This window comes from Ictidomys tridecemlineatus, chromosome 4, assembly GCF_052094955.1.
Source record: "Ictidomys tridecemlineatus isolate mIctTri1 chromosome 4, mIctTri1.hap1, whole genome shotgun sequence".
Lineage (NCBI taxonomy): Eukaryota > Metazoa > Chordata > Mammalia > Rodentia > Sciuridae > Ictidomys > Ictidomys tridecemlineatus.
Window position 1 is genome coordinate 99,393,128 of NC_135480.1, and position 14,530 is coordinate 99,407,657.

A 14,530-nucleotide genomic window follows, 5' to 3' on the forward strand; every position below is an offset into this window, starting at 1 on the left:
TTGTTCCACCACAAGCTCTTGCCATGATGGGCTGCCTTGCTGAAGGCCAAAAGCAATGGGGCTTCTCCATCTCCTATGGAATCTCCCAAAGCTGTAAGCCAAACTTAACCTTTTCTCTTTATAAGTTAATTGCCTCAGGTACTTCAGTATAGTGATGGAAAGCTGACTTACACAATCAGCAATGGGAATGTTGATGCAGTTCCCTTAGCAGGTGCTATATTAGACCAGGAGTCCTCAATTTATGTGGATGCTTTTGGAATTTTTCTTTTCTTTCTTTTTTGCCCTAATCCACCTGTTCCTTCCATGGCAAGCTCCTAGGCTAGAACTGCCTGTTTCCTCCTCCTCTTCCATATGGCTGAAAAGGACCCTTAAGAGCTAATTGGCCTTTGATAAAACTTCAATGACCGTGAAATTCCATCACCCAAGTAATGGAAACATGCAGCCCAGAATCAGTTTCTTCTAGGCTGGCTGCCTGCTGTCCTTCTGGCCTGATTCCCTTTACATTCATGCCCTGAGTTCAATGCCAATTTAAGCAGCTTGTTTTATGTTTGAGGGTTGTCTCTGTAGTTATTCTTCTATATTTATCAGGACTATTCAGTTGCAAGTAACAGAAACTCAATTTGAATTTTTTTTTTCAAAAAGGGGAATGTATCATCACATGTAACTGGGAAACTCTGCTACCACTGCACTGAAGGACTCAGATAATGCCACCAAGATTCTTTCTCTCCACGTGCACATTTTGTGTATCTCTGTTAGCTTCATTGTTTCTTTCTGCAGAGAAGCTTTCTCCAACTGTCAGGGAAGTTTCACATCTGTAGCTTCCATCAAACACATCAAGAGAAAAAGAAGCAGAAGAAAATCCCAGGGAAGAATCTGATTGGCCAATTATGGTTCTATGCCCATTCTCATACCAATTGCTATGGCCAAGGGCATGAGGGACAGTGATTAGATGAACCTGGATAGCATACTTCCTGCTGCTACCGGAGACGATTGGTATCTCATTAGAAGCACGTGACTGACATGGCAGAGAAGCAATTCTCCAAGGAAAGGAGAAATGAGGATAGGTGGTAGTGGCAGGAGTCAGTTCAAAGTATCCAGTGGCACTCTGTCTACTTGGCCAACAGACTCTCTGTCTCTCTAGCCAGACTATAACTGTAGCTTTCACCCACATTTTCATCTCTGCCCCAAATTAGTGAGCTGAGAACTGAGCTCCAAGGTTTCCTCTCCTTCTCTCTGGGTTTACTCTGTGACAGCCGTCACCTACCTGTACAGGTGTCTCCTGATTTCCAGAGGCCCCAGGCTTGAGGGCAGGGGAGAGTTAGTGATGAGCTGGCTGAGGTGTGTGGGAGCAGAGTGCGAGCCAGCCCAGGCTGCTGAGCCAGGTGAGATGAAGGTGCATTGAGGCAGGAGCCCCAGGGCAGGCTGCCCAGTTGCTGCCTGAATCTGGCAGGAGGACTGGGTGCTTTCCCAGGGCCTGTGTCGACTTGCTTTGTGACCCTAGGCTACACACTTAATTGCTCCGGGCTGCTTCCCCTCACTCTCATCTGGCAAGCAGGCAGAATGACATGACTGAGCCGGCAGAAACTGTATCTTTGGAAAAGAGACACTGATTTGAAAGTTGGTGCTATGGAAAATGGCTCCCCATCGCCGCTATACCCCAAGAAGCTCCTGGGCCTGCGCTCTCGAATCCTCTTGGCAGGTTGCAAGACTGAAGATCTGTGATTTAAGATTTTCTGACTTTGACCTACTGAATCATTTCACTCCTATAGCTGAGCTGGAAATGAAGGACATTTTCATGCTAATGGCTGGGAGTGGGTGTGGGGTTTCCAAGGTGCTTACAAACACTTGCTTTCAGAGCTGGGGTTTCAGAGGCTCTAGGTGTGGTATAGGAGTTTTGGAGTTGGCAGGTTTTAATAACCCCTATTCCTCCTAGTCCCCTCACACAGCACAGAACGACCAGAATCAGGGAGATCCATAAGACAGGTGGGGACATAGTCAAGCCAGTGGAACACTTTCCTGATATCAAGTCACGCGTCCGTCTTTACATTCTGTCAGACCCTAGAAACATGGTACCAAACTTGGGTGTATTTTATCAAGAATGGTAGGGGAAAAAAATAAAAAAGCATATTCCAGGACACCAACTCCAGAGAATATAAGTTGGTAGGTTGGTGGATGGGTTTTGCCTTTTCAATTGGCTGCTCAGGGAATTCTGTGTGAGGGAAGAGGGTGGGTCTCCTGGCCCTTCCACTGTGGGTGATCCGAACACAGGTCTTTATCTGCTCTGCATATGGAGGGTCTAGAGGCAAGAATACATCAGAAGAAAAAGTCTTATGGTCTAAGATTAAGTGGAAAACTTCCCAACAAAAGCAATCTAATCACTTAGGTGGATTTAGAGTCCAGGTTTCTTAGCTTCACATTTAAGGCATCCAGGATCTCCAAGGTTTTAGCTGGAGACTACTCTGAATCTCAAATGTACTCTTGGAACATCCTCGTCTCTCTGCTCGTGTAGTTTCTCCTGTGGGGAATAAGAATTTTTCCTCTGTTTTTCAAAAACATCTCTCTCCTTCAAAACCTCCTCTTGCATGAAGCCTTCCAGGACTATACCAAAAAGCCAGGGTTATTCGTCAGGAGGGCAGTGGGAGAAACCTGCTGGAGGGGAGGGGCACACTTCCTGGGTACCTTTCTCCAGCATGTGACCTTTTCATGAAATGTGCCATGGAGTCTCCATAGGATAGAGGTTATGGATGTGACCCAGTGCCTGGAAGGAAATCATGAAAGAAGGCACTGTGAGACCGGAAACCCAATGGTAGGAAGTCTTCTCCCTGTCCCACAGTCAGCTCCCCTGCCTCTGTCCCTCTGAATTAGAATCTCCTGGTGACTCTGGACTGTGGGAGTCAGAGGCTGGCCCAGTCAAACCCCACCAGGAGGGAGCAGATAGAGCCCCCTCCTCCTGGGCTCAGACACCACCCACTTCTCCCCAGCACAGGCCTTGCACTCCGGCCTTTGGTCAGCAGGATGAAATGTGCCAGATTGGGCCCTGCTGATCAAGGATGGCAGGCCCCGCCCAGACTAGAGCGACTCTAGGCCGCTTCTCCTGTGTTGGGGAAGTGGGAGGAGGGAGCGAGGCGCTGAGTTCTCTCATCCTAGAACTGTCAGCCTGACCAGAATGGGCATTCATTTTCCGAATAAATAATCAGCTCAAAAAATGTACCAAATTCATTTTCAAATTGGCTTGTCAGACGCACATTTGCCCAGGACAAGTCGGTTGAATAAAATGTATCTTGGGGAGCAAGGTGAGCCAGCCTGTCTCATTCCCTTAGGGACATCTTGTAAATAAGGGCCATTCTTGAGGCCGGAAGCAGAGAATTTCCCCCGCACAGATTGAATTCTGGCTTTGTCTTAATGAACGTCAATATTTATTACCAAAGGCGTTGTGCTCCTTGGAGTGATAGAGCATTTCCCCATTTCAGCTCGCGCCTGTTGCCTTCCCAGGTACCAAATGCTATGTAATTGCTGCTCATAAAAGCGGCAGACGATATTGCCAAGGAAACTCACTCCTGGCTGTAAATCTTCATAATCAAAACCAACAGAGCTTGGCTTCTGGTTTGGACAGTGTGCCCCCGAGGGCAGGGCCCACCCAGATTTTCTGGTTGTCCTTCTTTGGCAGGGAGACTCCCAGACACCTTTTGTCCAGGAAGGGCCCTCTTCTGGGACTCAGGGTGAGGCTCCGTCAGGAAAGCTCGGAAAGACTGAGAGGTGACTGGAGCCCCTGCCCCAACCCAGGGCTGAGAGACCCAATCATTCATCATAAATTTGGGAGGGTCCCACGTAGTCATCCAGTTCTGCCTTCTCACTCTGCAAACGTGGACTATGAGGCTCAGGTGGAGGAGGGCTTTGTCAAGGTCACTCGGCTCCCAGACCAGGCCTCTTCCTATTTGGCCACATCATCTCCTGGGGATTGAACAACAAGCTCAGAAGGACTCCCTGAGCTGGTTGCTGGCTCTGAAAGTTGGTGGCTCCCAGTTGGAGATTTTCCTGGACTCCTGGGCTTCTCCTGCCCACAAGCCTGGCTTCCTGGAGTCTGTCCAGAAGGGTTGCTTTCCTTAGCTGGGGTAAACCGATGACCCCCCCCCTGGCCTTTCCTAGGGAAAATCTCTGGGAGCCAACTCTGAACTCTGGCCCCCAGCAAAACACTTCTGGAAGCAGCAATGCAAGCTGAAGAATTTGTACGAGGAAAGGGAGATTAACTCCAGCTTTTCCTCGGAGCAAATAATCCATTTGTTACTTGTCGGTCCTGAGTAAAACCTCTACAAGAGGGGGGTTTAGAAGAGCAAAGGCAACCTGAATGCCTGAACACAGGATACCAGGCTGGGATGGTGTTTGGCTTCCTATCCAGCTTCCTTTCCTCCTGCCAACTTGCTAAGGACAGAGATGGCCCCGGGGCAGAGACACAAAATGGGTTTTGGAGAGTGATGTCATGTGGTTCTCAGACACCAGATCGCTCTGCAGAAACTGCCTGGCTGTTGTTATGGGAGTTATGTTGGAGAGAATTATAACTTTTGACAATGGACATCTCATCTTGCACAGATGCGTCCTTTATAGAATCTGCCAGCAAGATTACAGTGGCATCAGAGTGTAATGGGGAGAGGAGTCAATAATTCTGGGGTTATTGATTGTAACTAGACCCATTCTTCTTTTTTAATTTATATTTTATCCACTTTTTTCAACCTGTTTTTTTAAAACCCATCCTGACAAAAGCCCCTGCTAGATCAAATGCGGTTGATTACATTTTTAAAAATGATAGGAGTAATTTGCTGCCCTTAGGAGAGTCTGGGACAAGGCAGTATGTGGCTAGAGGGAGAGGGAAATGTACGCTTGGATCAAGCAGAAGGGAGAGGTGGGGAGGAGACGGGAAGACAAGGTGCAGGACAGGGCACAGAGCAAAGCAGGGGTGCCCCGCCAGAACCCCTCTCATGAGCAAAGCCTCCTCTCCCAGAGGACAAGGCCTGATGAAGACTCCATCAGAGATTCAGGTTTCTCCCTGCTTTGTAGCTACCATGGGTCTTTGTGTATCCTTGAGGGTATGTTCTCATCCCTCCGATTCTACTTCTTCTAGATCTTCCCAGATATGACAATTGGGGATTCCAGGTTAACTAGGAAAAGTGGAATGTGTATATACACACACACACACACACACACACACATTTGCACACTCAAGTTGTGTGCCCACCTACAGTATATTCATTTTGGAATGTTTATGCAGTTAACTTGACATACATTTTTAATTGTTGAGTGGGACTTCATGGGGCGAGTTAATAGCTTGTAAGCTCTTAAAAGTTGATTATTATTGTTTCTTTTTTTTTGGTACTGGAGATTGAATCCAGAGTCACTTAACCACTGAGCCACATCCCCAGCCCTTTTTGCGTTTTACTTTTTATTTTGAGACAGGATCTCTCTAAGTTGTTTAGGGCCTTGTTAAGTCGCTGAGGCTGGCTTTGAACTTGTGATCCTCTTGTCTCAGCCCCGAGAGCCTCTGGGATTATAGGTGCGTATAATCCATGTATGATCCTCTGTGCCCTGCTTGATTCGAGTTTTTGATGCTCCCAGTATCCCTTTTGTCTCTCACCCACTATAATAAAACCACTAGACATTTGCTGAGTAATTCTTGATGAGTTAGATGATGGTTTGAACACGGTTCTCCTCGTGAAGGAGAGACCAGGGTCTTCTCCAGGCACTCTGTCAATATCCGATTCAGTTTCTAAGTTGTCCTATGGCTGCTTTTCCATTTGTTTTACTTCCAGTCAATAAGAACCCCCCGACTCTCTTTTCCATTATTATTGGTCTTCAACTAGGTCACGATCTGCCCAAGTTCAGAGAGAGAGAGGGGGCTGAGAGGGGCCACGTTTGAACCTCTTATTTTCCAGGAAAGAAAACTGAGTCCCAGGAGAGTAAAATAACCTTCCTCAAGGGCAACAACTGGTTTGGGTTGAAATCTGCAGCTCTTCGGTGCAGTTTCTTAAAGTAACATGTTTTTCTTCCGCTTGCTCCACTTTCTCCCTGGGTAAACAGCAGGGTCTGCTCACCTCTTTCTCCACGGACACTCCCACCTCTCTCCTGAGCTTGCGGAGCTGCATTACTGGAAGTTCTTCCTCTTCTCCTCTCCTTGGTTCTAGATGGACCTGAGAGCACCAGGTAAGCAGAGAAGCCACGAGAAGCAGGTGGAGTTAGAAGGAGCTTCCTGGTCATCGGCTCACGTTTCTTCCAGGTCAGGCTGATGTTGACAGTCTGCGGGGTCAGGCTTTAAGGTCATGTGAAGAGACAAAGTAAACCTTCCTTTTATTATGCTTTACTGGACAGGCGAAAATATTTCAAATGAATTCTGGATTGTGCATCCACATGTGTGACATGAAGGGGATTTGGGGACAATGAGAAAGGGAAGGGAGAATGCTTATTTTTCATGCCAAGGCTTGAGGCTCTATGAGACCAAGGGGATGTGCAAGGAAGACCATGACCTCTGGATTGACCTTGAACTTGACCTCTATCTGTTCCCTTTAGTAGCCCCTACTGCCAACTTCTCTGGCTTTTAGCTGAAGTCTCACCCTGTCCTTTTTCTTCATCTCGTCCTCTCTGAGGTGACATTTGCTTTGACGAAACATACTTGCCTCTGAGCTAGAAGACCTGAGTCTGGTCTTAAGACTCGGTAGCTGTGTGACTTTGGACAAGTCACTTTCTCAAAACCTCAGCTGTGTTATTTATAGGAGAGATGTAGTGATGATCCCTGTTCTTTCTACCATCCCACTCATTACCCATGGTTTGTCTATTGGCATAAATAGGAATGTGCACATTCATACAAGAGCCTTTTGTTTTCAAAGAAAATTTATTTATGCGAGAACAACTTTGGTTTATAGAAAAATTGTGAAGGCAGTTCTCCTCCACCTGGTGCTCAGTTACTTCAGTTATTAACATCTCACATTGGCATCGTGCAGTCATTACAATTAATGAGCCAATATTGACAAGCTATTATTATGAAGGTCATAGTTTGTTTAGATTTCCTTCCTGTGCACTGAATGTCCTTTTTCTGTTCCAGGATTCAATGCGGGACACGTGTAACTTTAGATGTCCTCTCTCCTTGGGCCACTCTTAGCTGTGATTATTTCTCAAACCTCCCTTGCTTTTGATGACCTTTTCCGTTCTGAAGAGTATGGCCAGGCATTTTGTAGAACAACCCTGTGATGTGAGTACCTGACGTCTTGCTGTTAGTCTGTGCTTATTGGGCTTGGGGAAGGGGACTGCCTGAGACAAATGCTGGATCCATCACATGATATCAAGTGTAAGTGTCTAGAAGGGTAGACGAGAAACAGAGAGGGCAAGTAACTGTCTCAAGAACACCCAGGAGTTAGAAGCCTCCTAAATGCATTGATGACATTTTAGAGTTCTACTTTGTCATTAAGAAAGAGCTGTGACCCCTGTTTTAGATGGCCTCTGGTGTCTGTGTCACTGGGCCCCTTCCTGGCCTTGAAGTAAGAATCTTTAGGATGTTTTACCTGAAATACAGGAGGCCCTTTCCTTTCCTCACCTGAGTCTGACACTAATGAGCTGTTAACAACAAGACCATTATCTATGCAAATGAAGGGAGCTGGGCTGGGGTGGGAGGTGCCCACAGCGGCAGCCAGCTTCCTTCAAGTGCTCAGTAATAAATCATGTTGCTGTGGTCATTAACCATCTCATCTGAGGTGCCCCAGGAACTGACCCCCCACCCCATGGGACTCTGTTTCCTGGTTTAGTTAAATCAACAGCCCATTTCTCAGGAGATGTTAGGGAGATAAAGATTTAATTCAGCTCAGATCTGTAATAGGGGACAGTAGACGGGGGCTAGTGTGAGGAGTCTAACTTTCTATTTGGCTTCTGACTCCTGTGTGTTCTTGAGACAGTTACTTACCCTCTCTGTTTCTCATCTACTCTTCTAGACACTTAACAAATAACGGCTCTTGTGAAATCACCTTTTCCCTGCTCAAGTCATGGTCAGGAGAAAGGTGGAATGGATGTGTGTTCTAATCTGCACAGTCCTGCCATGATTGTATTGGTGCATCCCTTGTGGGACAAGGTGATCTACTGATATTTGGCAAAGACAGAGGAACAGAACAGCAGGCAGGCTGGCTGGTGGTCACATGAAGCCCAGAACAGGTGGGGGAGTTCCCAGGTGCACAGGGTGTGGAGGAAGGGGACTTCTTACATTAAAGAACAATATAGGTGTCTTTAGGAGGTTCTATGCTTACTGGGAAGCTGTCATAGAAGCTGTCACCTTTTCAAAATCAGGGTAAAACTGGAGATCCTCTTACAGCTACCAAGCAAGTGACACGTGTTGTACCTTTTTCTCTGTCTTATACTAACCTGGGGATCTCAGGCCTCAGTTGCCTGCAACTACCAAATGGCTCTCCATTCCCTTCCATACGCAGATTGTCAGGGCCTGGAGGAAACCCCTCTTGGGACGGCTGCCCAGCTGAGAATGCTCATCACTCCACGGGCACCAACGTCCGAACACTGGGGGAGTGTGGGGTTCTAATTAGTCAGAACTCTCCCCAATTCCCTTCTGAAGCAATTGGAAAATACAGGGATCAGGGGGCTCCAGGTGTCAGGGTAGCAAGTGGGAAATGTGTGTTATAAAATAAATGAAGGGAGTTTTGCCCCTGAGACCCACACAACCACCTCCCCTTCTGAACGGAGATTTCCTGGTCCCACGCAGACGAGCTGGAGGCTGCTGGCTTGCCCTGGTAGGCAGGACGCCGCGGGCCCTGTGCAGGCAGAGGGGACAGGGAGAAATAGCGAGAGGAGAGTGTGCCTGGCAGCCAGAGGCCAGAGTCTTACTAGCTATATGCGTCACTGGCTGTGAGTCCCTGTGGCCCCCGTGGTCCCCACCCAGAACACCACATCCTAAATGACGCATTTCCTTAAGCACAAGCAGGACCGTGATTTGCCCCTTATCAACAGGATATGGCAGAAGTGAAGGGATTTGCAAGAGGTAACTAAGGTTATAATCAGTTGATTTTGACTTAATAGAAAGGGAGATCATCCTGAGTGAGCCTTCATCAGGCAAGACCTCTTGAGCGAGCCCACGTGGTGAGGGGTGGGGCAGCCTCTGGCAAGGCCCTCTGACTCCAGCTGAGGCCAGCCAAGTCAAGCACCGCAGTCATCCAGCCCCAGGGAAGGGGGCTGCCAACAGCCCGACGGAGACTGGAAGTGACTTCTTCCCCAGTCGAGCCTCCTGGTCAGAACGCAGCCCAGCCAGAGCCTGGCCACAGCATCGGGCAGTGAGCCCGGCCTCAGCTGCACTCCCTACCCCTGGGAGTGTGTGTGATAACAAAGGAAGGTGGGTTCAGAGGGCTCAGGTTTTGGTTATTTGTTATGCCAGAACAGAAAAGGAGCACGGTCCTCCTGGAGACAGTGAGAAGGACAGGAGTAAATGGTGGGGAAACACAGGTGCTTCTGAGAAGGAAACCATTTTAGCTTTCCCATCTGAGCATTGTGGGGAGAGGCAGGAAGGCTCATCCCGGCCCTGCCACGCAGCGAGAGGTCTCTGGCCTCCTTGCCCTGACTATAGCTGCTTCAAGCTCTTTCGTTGTTTCTCTTTGTTGGATTGAATTTTTGAAAAGGAGAGGAAACAAGAGAGGATGCGTCGACGCCGTGGCCGAAGCCCTGACTTACCTGCACCATGTTCTCCAGCCCTTCCTTCGGTTCCACAAGATGTCTAACTAGCTTTCCAGTAGAGCCTCCATCCCTACTGTCCAAAGAAAAGCTTAATAAGTGAGGCAGAACTGACTGCTCTTGCTTGTAACCAAAAGAATTTTAATATATGATAATTTTTTCTACTAACCTGTTATCCCCCTTCAAATGGTCCATCCCACTATTTCTTTTCTGAAGAAAGTACTCAGGCCCTTCTCTGGTCTCTCTGTTCCTCTACTCTTCCTGCCCTGGGACTTTCTCTGGGGCTGATGATCCTGCAGAGGTCATGGCCTGTCCGGCCCTAGTCTTTCGGCTGGCCTGCTTCCCTGCGGCAGGGGCCACATCCCTCCCATCTCTCCTGGTTCCAGACCAATGATTCTAATCCCCTACATTGCAGGATAGGCATTTTTTTTTCTCTTCCAGTTTTGTTTCTGTCCCAAGATTAACCTTGCCCTAGGATGATTGATGGTGAGACTATCCATGACATCAGGGTAAACCTCAACCCACCCTCAAGGTTGTGTCTGTCTGCATAACCTCAAACATCAATATGATGGTTCCACAAGGCATCACCAGAGTTTATCTTCTTTAGGATGAATAGTGTCATATGTCGACATGAACAGTTTAGTGTGGGTTGTGCTGTGCTAGACAAAGTCCAATTCTATCCTTCTAGAAGTCAGGGAAAGGTCTACACATCCCTTCTTCCCATTTCCATAAGCGATTTTGGGAGAACAAATCATTGGATAAGGCAATAGACACATGAGCACTTCTCTCAAACACTAGGCGTATCTCTCTGAAATTCAGATTTAGAAAGAGAAAAAGTTTCCAACCAAATATATAGCATGATAGCTAGTATAAATTATCTAAATGTATAGTGTTAATCAGGAAACTTGAAAGTTGGGTTTGAAATTAGAATTTGGACTATCTCATACATAGCTCCTAGGTCAATCTTCTTCAAGAGTTTTAGTGAGCACTAGTCTTAGATTTACCATTGGTAAAATGTTTCTTACAATTTTTTTTTTTTTAATACAAAGGAGTAGTTTTGCCCGCAAGTTAGATTCTTAGTCTCCAGGGGACTCCCTATCACCTATGGCTGTCTATCTGCTGGAGTGGGGGGAATCTTCTCCTGGATACTGGAACAATGAACTCCAGTTCTGTCTGGGCCACAGACTGGTCATGTTGGCTGGAACAGCCACTTAACCTCTCCACAAACTCTTCAGTCTGTAGAAAGAGGGGCCAGACGAATTCAGCGGTGCCTCCTATGGCTGAGGTTCCATGCTCACTGGGAGTCAGCGAACAGGGTGTGAGTGGGACAGGGACAACAGCACAAGAAACCCATGCCATTTGATTCCAAGCTGTAAGGCAGTGGGAGTCAAAAGCCATTTGGCCCCGTTGTTCCTCCGGTCCCTGTGGGGATCTCGATGGGGACTGCCCCATGGGACTTCCTGCCATGTTTGTAAAGGGAGGGACCTGCCTTTCCCGCCTTTCTTCCCTTTCTCCACTCCTCTGGCCACTTTTCTTGTGGCTCACAGGGCCACCGTCTGCCCAGCCCTCCCACTGCAGGCCCTGCTACGTAGCTGGTGCTTCTTGCTCTCTCCACGTTGCTCCCCAGGCAGCCACTTCCAACCTGGGAACAGGGCCACCTGAGTTAGGGCCAGAAACTGGGGATCCCAGATGAACTGCTATCCCTGTGCCACCTGCTTCCCATGGGAGGGAAATACTAAACCCAGGGCTTCTGACAAGAGCGGGGTCCCCAGTGCCATGGGCCACGTTGGCGCAGGCTGCTCGCCATGGCACATACTCCCTACCTGCCTGTCCAGCTGTATTTGCCTGTACACATCATGCCGTGCCAGACAAGCTAGTTAGCAGCCACTTAGGGGATGATTAGATCCTTTGGTGTGTTTGTCTTAGAGTCTGTCAGGGACACTGGTATCAAATAGAGGGGTTTTCCACTCCCCACCATATGGCTTAGCATCTACCCAGGTCATTGAAAGAGAATAGCAATGGGAAGAAATAAGATGCGGGAACACTTAGGATGTATTCAATATTTCCTCCCATTCTCTAATTGCTGGATGTTCATACAGAAGGTAGAAGTTGAAGGCCTACTATGTGTCATGTTCTCTACTGCATTATTCCTCATCGACCACTTTCCCTCTTGGTTTATGATACTTTCATTTATCCAACTTACATCAGCTTCATCACTGCATCTCCTACACCTCCTCTTTCCTCATTCCAGCAGTTCCTCACTTTGTTCATCTGTTTGTCTTCATTCTGTTCTTGTAGGATTATCGTAATGATTTTCATCTTACAGATAAGGAATGAAGTTCAGAGACACAGAACTCTTGCTGATGTCACAGAGCAAGGAGCTAGCTGGATTTGTTTTTGTCCAAGGTCTTATGGTATCAGTGACTCAGCAAACATTCAGACTGGTAATAGCTGCTGGAGAAGAAGCCATGGTCTTTACTTAAGGACCCTGTAGTCCAGCAAGAGGGAAATGTTAAAACAAAAACACACAAACAAAAAAGTCAGAATACAATGGAAGAATTGCATGTTTCCTTGAGAGCACAGGGAAGGGATAGGCTGACTTCTGGGGTCATCAGGGAAAGCATCAGAGGAGGTGACTTTTGATTTGCATCTTGAAGGATAGGAAGCTAAATAGACCAGAAGGAAAAAGGAATAATGAAATATAATAAACAATATTAACGGGATATAATAAATAATTATTTATTAATAATAAATGGGGGAAAAAGGCAGGGATACAAGAAAGAGCATGTGAGGGGAACTGTGGACCCCTCTGCTGGCCAAGGGAAGGGTGTCGGAGGACCCTGGAGAATCGTGCAGCAGGTGCACCAGGTGAGGTATCTTCTTAGCTCCCTCCCAAAGCAACAGGGAGCTGCTGAAGCGTGAACGGGAAAGAGATGCAATCATGACCGAGCCTTAAAGTACAAATTGGCAGGAGCCTGGAGTCGGTGAGGGTGTCCCTGTGAGCATGGGTGTATGTGGGAGTGAGTGTGGCCATGAGTGGGTATGTGTGAATTGTGTGAGTGGGTGTGGGTGAGCATGTGTGTGCAAACACCAAAGCTATGGAAAACAGTTAAGAGGCTTTTTCCGATTGATCCCAGAAAATGTGGTGAGGACCTGGACAGAGGCAATAGCAGGGGGGTCAGTAAGAAGGCAACAGATGTGACAAATAATTGTGTTAGACAATCGACCAGACTCAGAGACAAATGAATTGTCGGGGGAGGTGAGGAAAGGGGAGGTGTTTGGGACAATAATGATGAGGTTTCTAGTTAAATGCGTTGGGTGAACGATGGTGCCATTAACTCAGATAAAGAATGCCAGAGAAAAATGAGGTCAGTTTTGGACATATTCGAGGAGAGCAGGGTGGGTGCCGGGGATGGATGTAGCTGTTTTTTGAGCAAGGAGGGGAGGAAGGGTATTGGAGGGGCAGTGGTCAGAAAAGAAGGGTATCCCAGGACAGGGTCAGGACCTGTGATAATATTCCTGGCCAGCGAGTTAAGGCTTGCGTTGGAGAGGCCCCAGCTCCATCTGCAAAGTGGGTCCTTGTTCCCAGTTCTCTTGTCATGTTGACACCCCTCTCTGTTTGTCATGAGTCAGACGCTGACAGCCTCAATGGTGCTGGCAATTTATCAGTGAGTGGAAAAAGATAATTGACCATCATTTCACCTCACCTCGCCTCGCCTCGGCTGATAGAGAGAAATTTAACTGCTTCATTCCACTATAATTTCATATAATTCTCCATCTTTTTCTCCCTCGTTTTTACTTGGAAGTTTACAAAAGTGATTGATGATTTGCTATCAAATATAAAAAAAAGAAGCTAAAATATCATTGGACAGTTTAACAGCCTTTAAAATATAATGGTCTCTCTGGCTGGACATCCCCAATCACTGTAGAAGCCCGGAAGGTCAAGCTTTAATGAACTGGTGAGAATTAGAGGAGGAAAGTGAAAGTGATCAATGCTCAGGGCTGGCTCCACAGTCCACTGACCTTGGGGGAAGAAGAGATGCCATTATTTATGGAACCCCTCCGGGAATGTTCATGGGACTGTAATAAGCCACTGGAGAGGGTGGTTGGTTGGATGGATCAGGGGCTGAGGGTCCTGGGTCACAGCAAATAGATAAGGCTGCTACTCTTACCCTGGTCTTTGTTTATACCCTCCTGACACTCCAGGATAGCGCTGAGGTCCTGCCCTTCCTAATAGGACTTTCTTCAACTACTTTCTCAGAGCTGTCCTGCCTTGCTTAGATTCACACCAGAGAACTCAAATTCTCCCCTTGACATCATTTTTAGTCCCTGCGACACTGAACTGTTCCCTTGCCTCACTGTTGGAGGTGGAGACTATCTTTGTAACCTTATTTGTATATAAACTCCTGAACTTATCAGTGTGCATGACAAGATGAGGGAGGTGTGGGGCATTATCTTCTATACATAACCTACAATATGCCCTGCATTCTTTCAGTACTAATCTATATACTCTCGTGGGGCTCTTTCTCTAACCCTTGAGGTAGTTATTATAATGCTCACATATAGATGAAGAATATGAGGTTCAGAAGTTGTGGCAGACAGCTGCTCTCATGGCTTCCAATGACTCCTGCTTCCTGTTGTTCATGTCCTTGGGTAATCCCTTTCCCTGGAGAGTGGGCAGGACCCAGTGGCTTGCTTCTAACAAACAGAATATGGCCAACTGATGGGATGCCATTTCTGAGGTTAGGTTATAAAAAGACTGCAATTTCCATCTCACTCTGTTGGCTCATGCTAGTGGAAAACCTCTGCTTTGATGTGAGCTCACTCA